The sequence below is a fragment of the Octodon degus genome, unplaced genomic scaffold, assembly GCF_000260255.1.
Source record: "Octodon degus isolate 3935 unplaced genomic scaffold, OctDeg1.0 scaffold00047, whole genome shotgun sequence".
NCBI classification, from domain to species: Eukaryota; Metazoa; Chordata; class Mammalia; order Rodentia; family Octodontidae; genus Octodon; species Octodon degus.
Window position 1 is genome coordinate 126839 of NW_004524623.1, and position 9150 is coordinate 135988.

The window sequence follows — 9150 nt, forward strand, 5'->3', positions numbered from 1 at the left end:
GTGGCCCTCAAAAAAGAATTGCCTCAGCTGTGCACTTGCTACCTTGCCCTCCCACATAGATGGGGTTATAGGCCTGCAGGCCGCACTCAGCTCTAGCTGAGTTTAAAAGGTTATTTTGTTTGGGGATTTTTCACCTTTGGGTGGGATTTTTTGAGGCACGATCTCACTTAGTAGTGTAAACTGGTCTTGAATTCACTCTGTAGCTCAGGCTGGCTTTATACTCATGGCGATCATCCTGCCTCAGGCTACCAAGTACTGGGATTACAGGCATGGGATTATAGGCTGGGATTACAGGCATGAATCACCTTGCCCAGTGCTGAGTTTTAAAGTTTGAAAAGTCTGACCAAAGGATAGGGGCCAGGTGGTGACGGTGATTGTGTGTGTGTGTGTGTGTGTGTGCGCGCGCGCATCCCTGTCCACTCAGAACCCAGGTTTGGCAGGAAGGCTACTTCATGTTAAAAGCATTTGCAGTTCAATACATGGAGCAGGACACCTAAGACCTTTCCTTACCTGACTAAACACAGAGACTTCTGGGAAATGCAACTGTCCATAACTCCTCCTCCAGGGTGGTTCATGGTCATGAAGAAGGTGGAAAGACTTCTTGCTCCTACTGCACCAGGTACGACCACAAACTCTATTGTAGCATTATAATTTAAACACTGCCCTGGAACACACCTCCCAGGACAGAAGAGCTTCTCCCCCAGTACGGGTTTGGCAGAGGTGTGAGGGGGAGGACATGACGAGATCTAAGGGGGGCCAGTTACTGTCCAGTGTGAGGGAATAAGGGCAGGGAGGGGCTGTGGCGAGAGATGAGGCTATGAGGCCGGGAAGGCCAGGCAGAAGGGGCCTTCACAGCTGTCACAAACATGCTTTACTAAAAAATAACAAGAATCATTCATACTACCTCAGAATTCTGAAAGCAAAGGCAAGTAATATCTGCTCCTCTAAATGTAAATTGTATTTATAGAGAGATGTAAACTTTCTTTTTTAATGTCTTTGGTACAGGGTCTCATGCAGCTCAGACTCACAGTGATCCTCCTGTTTTCAGCCTCCCCAGTTCAGGGATTACAGGCGAGCGCCACTATGCCCTGACTCAGTCGCTGGCTCAAAGCTTTGTTTACAAAATTGTGACATAGATAAAACAGAAATTTAAAAATATATGGACATGGGCAGGGGAGATGGCTCTGTGGTCTATTCTCCTGTATGGTAAGCGCAAGGTCTTGGGTTCAATCCCCAGTACCACATGCCGTGCTCGCCCCCGAAACCAGACGTGGTGGAGCATGCCTCTAATCTCAGCGCTGGGGAGGTTGACACAGGAGGATTACTACTACTCCAAACTGCATAGTGAGACCCTGTACTAAATAAATAAAATATAACAAATAAATAAAAATATATGGACATTGCAATGTTGCCTCACCAAAGCCCAATACTCAATTGACACACACACCAGGGTTAAAGGTCCTTTGTGATGGAGAATGGGGCCTACGGTATATGCCGTAGGACACGCATCTAATTCTGAGTGTTTTCATGGAAATGAGAAGTTGTGATAAGAAAAATTGCCCAAAATAAAGGCCCAAGGAGACAGTAGTGACAGTCTCGACAGATGCACTAGAATTTTTAAGAGTGTGATTCCCAGGACAAGCTGAATTGCTTCTTGCTTTCTTTGGAGGGTGTGCTTGGCTCATCTAGGTATTTGGAGGTGGGGATGTTAGCATGTCGTGGGCCAGCATGGTACTGGGTGTCCTCTACTGGCCAAGCCAGTCTTGCAAATGGAGAATCATCCAGGCAGTCCTATCTGTGAAACGTTGGTTTATACATCTGAGCCTTGCACTTACTTCATTTTACCTGTGAAAGCATTTTTGCAAGGCTTTGATATACACCAATTGTACCAGTTGTTATTTTCATGTTCATGCTTACCTGTGCCTCTTATTCTCTTGTATATCTGACATGCAATATCCTCGTGTCTCATTCTTTCTTGCACATAAATTTATTCTTTCCTCTGGCTTCTTTATTACATCTTGTAGGCCCTCCAAGGACCAAGGTTGGCACTGTGCCTGCCTGGCAGGTATAAGGCCCCGAGTTCAATTCTGGGTACCAAAAATCCCTCCAGAGCTCCATCATGGACCCCACCTCAGTGACTTCATCTAATCCTAATTGCCTCCTGAAGGCCTCATCTCTCAACACAGTCTTCAGATTAAGCTTCTTCTACCTGAGCACCTCACAACAGAGACCAGATTTCGCTCTTTAAATCCTCTGGGAACACTCAAACAATATCCATAGTAGCATGCGGGCAGATTTCATATTCCACAAACTGTCTTTTAGGATAGCAAATGAAGTGTTACAAAACATTTTTTTATAAAGAGGAAGAACTAAGGCAGTGAAACTATTCTGTATGTTACTATCTTAGGGACTGTTACTCTACATTGGCCAAAACTGATGTCATGTCCAACACAGAACACCCCTAACATCAACTTTGGGCTTCAGTCAGTTGAAGACAGTGGTGGTGCTCAACAGCTGTACCCAGGGTAACACACACACACACACACACACACACACACACACCCCACTAACAAGAGAAGGAGCCTGAGTGACCATGCCTAAAGGGACTCTGTACTTCCTGTCTCATTTTTCTATAAACTTAAAACTGCTCCAAAACTAGACTGATAAACAGTTGAAATAGGAAGCCCTGGTTCTGAGTCCATAAAAATTCAAACTTAAACCAAAAAATGAGGTCAGTTGATAATTGTTTTCCAAAAATATTATTTGCTTTACAAAAAAGGATGGCATGAGATTCTTCTCAATAGAAAATGTCACTAATATATTTTTATTAATTTTTTTGAGAAACAAATAGTAATGAGACAGTTTTAAAACAGGTTAGTAGGACAGTTACAGTAACTAATACATTGCATATTGTTGTCACCGTAGTAGTTATTCATAGTACAAGATGCAGACATGATATTCTATCCAAACACTATTTGTGCAAATCTTTCTTTTCATTGAATTAAGAGAAAGTAGCTGTACATCTAACCTATTTTGTATATACAGATACAAAATGGTCCTTCATTTATATCCCCCTTTTTTGTTTAGTTTTGTCAGAGATGGGTATTCCATTGCCATTTAATTTTTTTTCCTTTTAAATATTGTAGGTGAATGAATTCAGCAAAATAATAAAAAATATAGTCCAATAGCCCATAATAGTAGCAGGTTATCTGTAGGACTGGCAATGTCAGAAGTTGTTGACTTGAGCCTTTTACAGTTCAGCATATTAATATGGTTTTACTTTTTATACCTCATTCTGGAGGGTTAACAACTTAAGTTTGCAGTCGCTAATATATTTAAATAGGATTCCATTTACCAACCTTGGAATTTCCTTGTCCCCTCACTAGTCAGGACCAGATCTCCGTGGACAGTGAGGAATAACTCTATAAACTTCTGTCTCTGAGAAAATCAGACAACCTCAAAATGTCTCCTGCCAAAGAATAATGGTGGAACAGGAGGAGTCTGTCACCATTTCCTCAGATACAGGTGTTAAAGATACACGCATCCCTTGATATAATAAATCTTTTGGTTACAGTTTGCTATACAAGGAATCCATCTTTGGTCTTGACAGTTGAATTGCAGCTGACATTTCTTGCCCAATTTTTGCTGTTTTCCTCTGAGTAATGATGCCACTTTTTTATAAGTGATGATATTTAATGCTTCCATCAGGAGGAGCTCATTGAATATTCACATTCTGCTTATTTTGTGTGGCAGCCACATGGGAAGTCATAGTAGGATTTCAAAAGCAGAAAATAGTAGCTCTGATGAGAAGGCTGTTACATGTGGGTGTGGAAGTTACGAATATGAGATGAAAGAAAGCAAATTCTGTTTTAATAATGATTTGTGCAAAAGGAAACAGGTGACTTGAGCAGATGGCTAAAAATATATAGCGGCTTTTATTCATAGAAAATTAAAAAGCTTAAAATCCTGAATTCTTTTAGCTTTACACACTTCTCTCAAGAATCAGAGACAAGTTTTGGGGGAGAGAAAGGTGCTGAATGATGCGATTAGAAATTTAGAAATAATCTTGATTTTATTATTCTCATGCACTGTTTATTTTTCTCTCTGTGATGTTTTGTTCCTGGCCTCTTTCTCAGCTATCCCTCCTCTCTTTCTGTAACTCATTAGCCTCTCCTGTACCGATCCAGCCAGGGCTTCAGCTAAATCCACCTTTATTGTCTGCTTTTGTCTTCTCCCTGCCAGGAAAAAATGCTTCAGAATGCAATTGGCAAGAGCTTTTGACAGCTTGTCTTTACTACTCTGCTGCCAAAAAAAAAAGTGAAAATGGTTATTTATATGGTCCATTTCAACAAGCTGCTCTTAAATTATGGTCCAAGTGTCTTTTAAAACCATAATTAATATTTCATGATTAACCACCTGGACAGCCACACTAGCCTAACACAATCTGTAAGGGGATGGAATTCCCCTAGAATTACACAAACCTCAATAAAGCCTGAATTTTGGTGTTCCTAGGTAAGTGTTATTGTTGCAGTTTTTTTGACAACATTCAAAAAGCTTTGAGTTAATTGTATTAAACTAAACTATACAACACTGTCATTTTTATGGGTACATGAACCCTAAATATCACATAGTCACCTAGTTGAACCTAATAGATAGTAAAGATTTGTTGATTAGATTTGAATAACTTACATAAGTCATCCTATGTAAGATTCGAAGTGCAGAAATACAATAAACTAAGACCCTATAAAATGAACTCATTAAACCAAAGAAATTGTCAACTGATATTGCAAATGCCAATAAGGAGGCAAATAGGAACTGATCAGCAGTCTATAAAGTCCTCAAAGACTGCAATGATTTTGCCAGAGATTTGGGCCTTAGCTTTCTGCACCAAGATAACAATAATGCCAGGGGACCGGGGAGATGGTTCAGTAGAATAAGTGCTTGCCTGGCAAGTGCAAGGGCCTGAGTTCAATCCCCAGTTCCAGGAAAAAAAAGAAAGAAAGAAAATGAAACAAAGGAAGAAAGAAAAAAAAAAAAAGAAGGAGAAAAACAATAATGCCAGTGCTGGTGACTAACACTGTCCAGCTCTTATTGCTGGACTTGGTGCTTGATGAGCATTTTGCATGCACTCTCTACAACAAATCTATTAGGGTTACTGTCTCCATCTTACAAAAGAAAAAGTTAAAACTAAAATTCTCTTTATCTTGTAGAAAATAGTCACATTTCCTAGACGCACATTAAATGAAAGTCTTAAAAATATCCTCTATGTTATTTGGCTATCTGGAACAACCCATTTATAAGAGTATTCTTTTAATGTGTCTCAGCTTTGAACAAATATTTTCACCTGTAAGATTCCCTGGAGACTCGTCACCCATCCAGAACTTGGGCCCTCTGTCCCTTTGGTCCTCAAAATATGGTTTTTATGACAGCATTCTTGATGTGGTTGATGAGATTATTAGAAATGCAGAATCTCAGGCCTCATTCCAGAAAAATCAGAAATGCATTTTATCAAGATCCCCAGGTTATTTATATATGCATTAAAGTTCAGAAGTGTAAAGTAGGTTTCCTGTGCTTAAGTTTTATTTTATTTTTATTTTTATTTATTTAGTTTTTGGCAGAACCAGGGATTGAACTCAGGCCCTTGCACTTGCCAGGGAAGCGCTTTTTCTACTGAGCCATCTCCCCAGCCCCGCTGCGCCTAAGTTTTAAACCTACTCCTGAAGTGATTCTGATATAGGTGATGGAAATACGAGAACTCATAAAACAGTGTTCCAGGCTTGACACTGAGCTGCAACCTACCGAGATGATGAGCGCACAGTATTCTGAGCAGCCAGGGTGTGTGTCTGAGAGACAGTGAGAGAGTGAGAGAGAATGAAGTAAGCTGATAGGAGATATGTGTGCACAGTAATCTGTGCTCTGATGCTCTGCTTGGTCCCGAAATAAAATCTAGGATGTTGGCAGGGTTTCACCTATGCTTTTAAAAATCCCTTGCACAAACAGAACTATAAGTAAAGATTTTTGAGAATGTGGCATTGATTCTTAATATAACTATGTTTCATTTACAAAAAATAAGTCCAGTTACCCCGGAGCTGTGCTGATGCTGCAGTAAGGTGTGTGACTTGTGTTGACAAGAGCACCAGTGCGAACGTGTGCTCCCTACCAGGGAACACACTCACGTGGTAAATTAAAGGTGCTTCTCCAAGAACAATGGAAATAACGGGGTAGGTTAATACCTAGAAGAAATCGCACCATCGGGCACATTCCTTACGACCTGTTTCCAAAAAAGTGGGCGTACCATCGGGGAGAGACTGGGGGAGGGGCATATTTTATAGCTAAGAGAAGAGCTGCCACCAGGTGGAGCAAAGTCACAGAAAATCGAGAGCGAGAATCAAAATCCTGGTCCTCTCCCAATCGTGGGTCACCTTTTTTTCCTGGATTTTAAGCCACAGACATTCTCGGTCTCTGTATTTGTGAAGTAAGGGAGGCTCTGAGATAGGCGAAAGATAAAGAGAACTTGAAAAAACATGAAACTACGAAAAGAATAATTGACTTTCTAACTCCACTGACGGCTGGATCAGAAAAGAGATCTCCTAACAAAAAGACCTGATCAGTCACGTTTTACTCTGTGTGAACCTGCTGCAGAGATTAAAGGAATCGCAAATCCATAGAAGCAGAATGGAAAACCGAAAAAAACTGCCGATTCGGAAGGCAGCTTTGAACTGTGAATCTGGCCCTACTGGGCCTCCAGACACTCCCGGGGCTTTCTAAGGCTGCAGACTCTTGTCTGTAAAATGAGAATAATGCTGTGAGGATTCCTGTAAAAGCTCACCTTAGTGGGTAAATGGCCACTCTTCAAGAACAAAATGTTGGCTTGCTAATATTAACATGTTTTGTTTTGTTTTTTCAGAACCAGGGATTGAACTCAGACCCTTGCGTTTGCCAGGGAAGAGCTTATTCCACTGAGCCATCTCCCCAGCCCCTTAACATTAACATGTTAACACTCAACACATTTTATTGGCTATACACTGGACACTAAGATAATTATGATTTTGTATCGATTTTAAATTTCTTTCTACTAAAGATGATTAAAACTGAGATTATAGCAATAAAGATAACCAGCATTCACTTGCTTGATGTGCGCAATAGATTGTAGGCACTTTTTTTTTTTTTTTTTTGAGATGTTGGTCTCCTGGCTCAGCCTTGCTCATAGCTGGGAATACAGGCTCAATTACACTCCTGGGTGGAAGCACTTTAAAAATATTATCTCAGTACGTGCTTATTTCACTGTCAGGCACTAAGAACTAATCCACTTTACAGATGAGGAGACTCCACCAACAATTCATATCTAGTGGCTGCAAATTCTGCTTCCACAGTGCACTTTCCAGGTACAAACAGAAAATAAATCCCAGTGGCACCACAAAGGATATGAAGTGCATTTAGATGTGAATAAATTTCATTTAGATTTGACTGCAGTTGCCACCTAAGTGGGCTGGCCGCCTCTCTCTCCTCCGGCCAACCCCTCCTTTCACACTGCCAACAGTTATCTGTGTACAGCACAAATCTGACCATGACACTTCTCTACTTAAAAGGCTCCCTGCTGTCTGTAGGACTCTGGCCAAGAGCTCAGCATGGCACGGGAGGCCTCTCCCAGCTGGGCCTGACCTTCCCTTCCAGCTTTGGCTTTGGACATCCTGGCTCTTACATAAGACAGGGCCACATGCAACAAGGGCCGCCCGGGGTGCAGCAGTCTAAACTCCTGAGTAGTAGAAGACAAACAACTTTTAAATATGCTTGGAGTTTCTTCCTTATATTCTGTTCTGTTGGCATATAATAAAAGGTACGCTAATAAAAGATTTGCAATTTTATTTTATTTGCAAGAAAAACAATGCCCCCACACTATCTATCTATCTATCTATCTATCTATATATTCATATTTCACCTTCTTTCAGATCTGGTATTTGGGTGGAAGATCTCTGTAGCCAAATCTGTAGTTCTGCCAGAGTAAAATGGTTCTTTCCTCTGCAAAGCATTCCTTTCCCTCCCTAAGGAAGCAAACTACTGACTATTCATCCTGCGTATACAGGCACTGGGTGTGTGCTCAGTTTAAGAGCACTCACTTAGCATCACAAGGTCTTGTTTTCCTCTTTTTTTTTTTCCCAGACAGGGTCTCGCCATGCAGTTCAGGCTGGCCTTGAGCTTACTTTATAACCCAAGCCAGTCTCTTGCAACGATCCTCCTGCCTCAGCCTCCAGAGTGCTGGTATTATAGGCCTGGGCCACTACGCCCAAGGTCTTGGGTTTGATTTCCAGCACCAAAAACAAATCCACTGAAACCCTGGTCGAGTACCACTCTGGCGAATCCTTACTCCCCAAGGCCTCTTCTGAAGGCCTATTTTCCTTCTCCAGTCAGAGTTCTGTACTTGGTTTTAACTAGGAGAGATTCTCTCATTATAGCATTATTGCACTGCCTGGAATTATTTATATGTACATTAGATATTTATTTGTACATTCAACGTTCGGGTATACAACGGAGCAGGAGGTCTCTCACCTCGGGAACCCAAGCTCTTAGCTTGGTGTACAGTAAGAACTCCAGTTTATCACTGGACGCATGAATGAATGACAGTCTCCAAGCACTCCCTTTAATCTCTCAGAGAAAACATGCTGTACCGGCCATGCCCTTGGACACATCACTTTTATAAATGAGGACCATACTATTTGAGAAGTGGTATTTGAGAAGGGGCCGAGAAGGTCCCCTGTGGTAAATATTTCCGTTAAATGGCTAGCAACATCCTGGGTGTGACTTGCTCCTACACCACGCGGTTCCCACTGTCCCACCTGTAGGTACTTCTGGGATGGGGAGGATACAGGGTTCAAGACTGGCGTTTTTCTCCACCTTGATGGAAAAGCTTCGCCTTCCCTTGCTTTCAACAGCCAGGTCCGCCACAGTTTCCCGTTCAGTTTCCCTCCCGGGGGTCTAACATCTTGCATGTGACACCGACTCTAGCCTATGCCCTGGATTCAGGATCAAGGCCGAGGACGGTCTCCCGCGGGGAAGGGCTCTCCACGCGGGGCTGAGTCCCGCGGCCCGAGGCGCAGGGCACCGCCCACGGCCGCCCCAGCGGGGCGCGCAGGCCCGGGCTGCGGTTGGCCG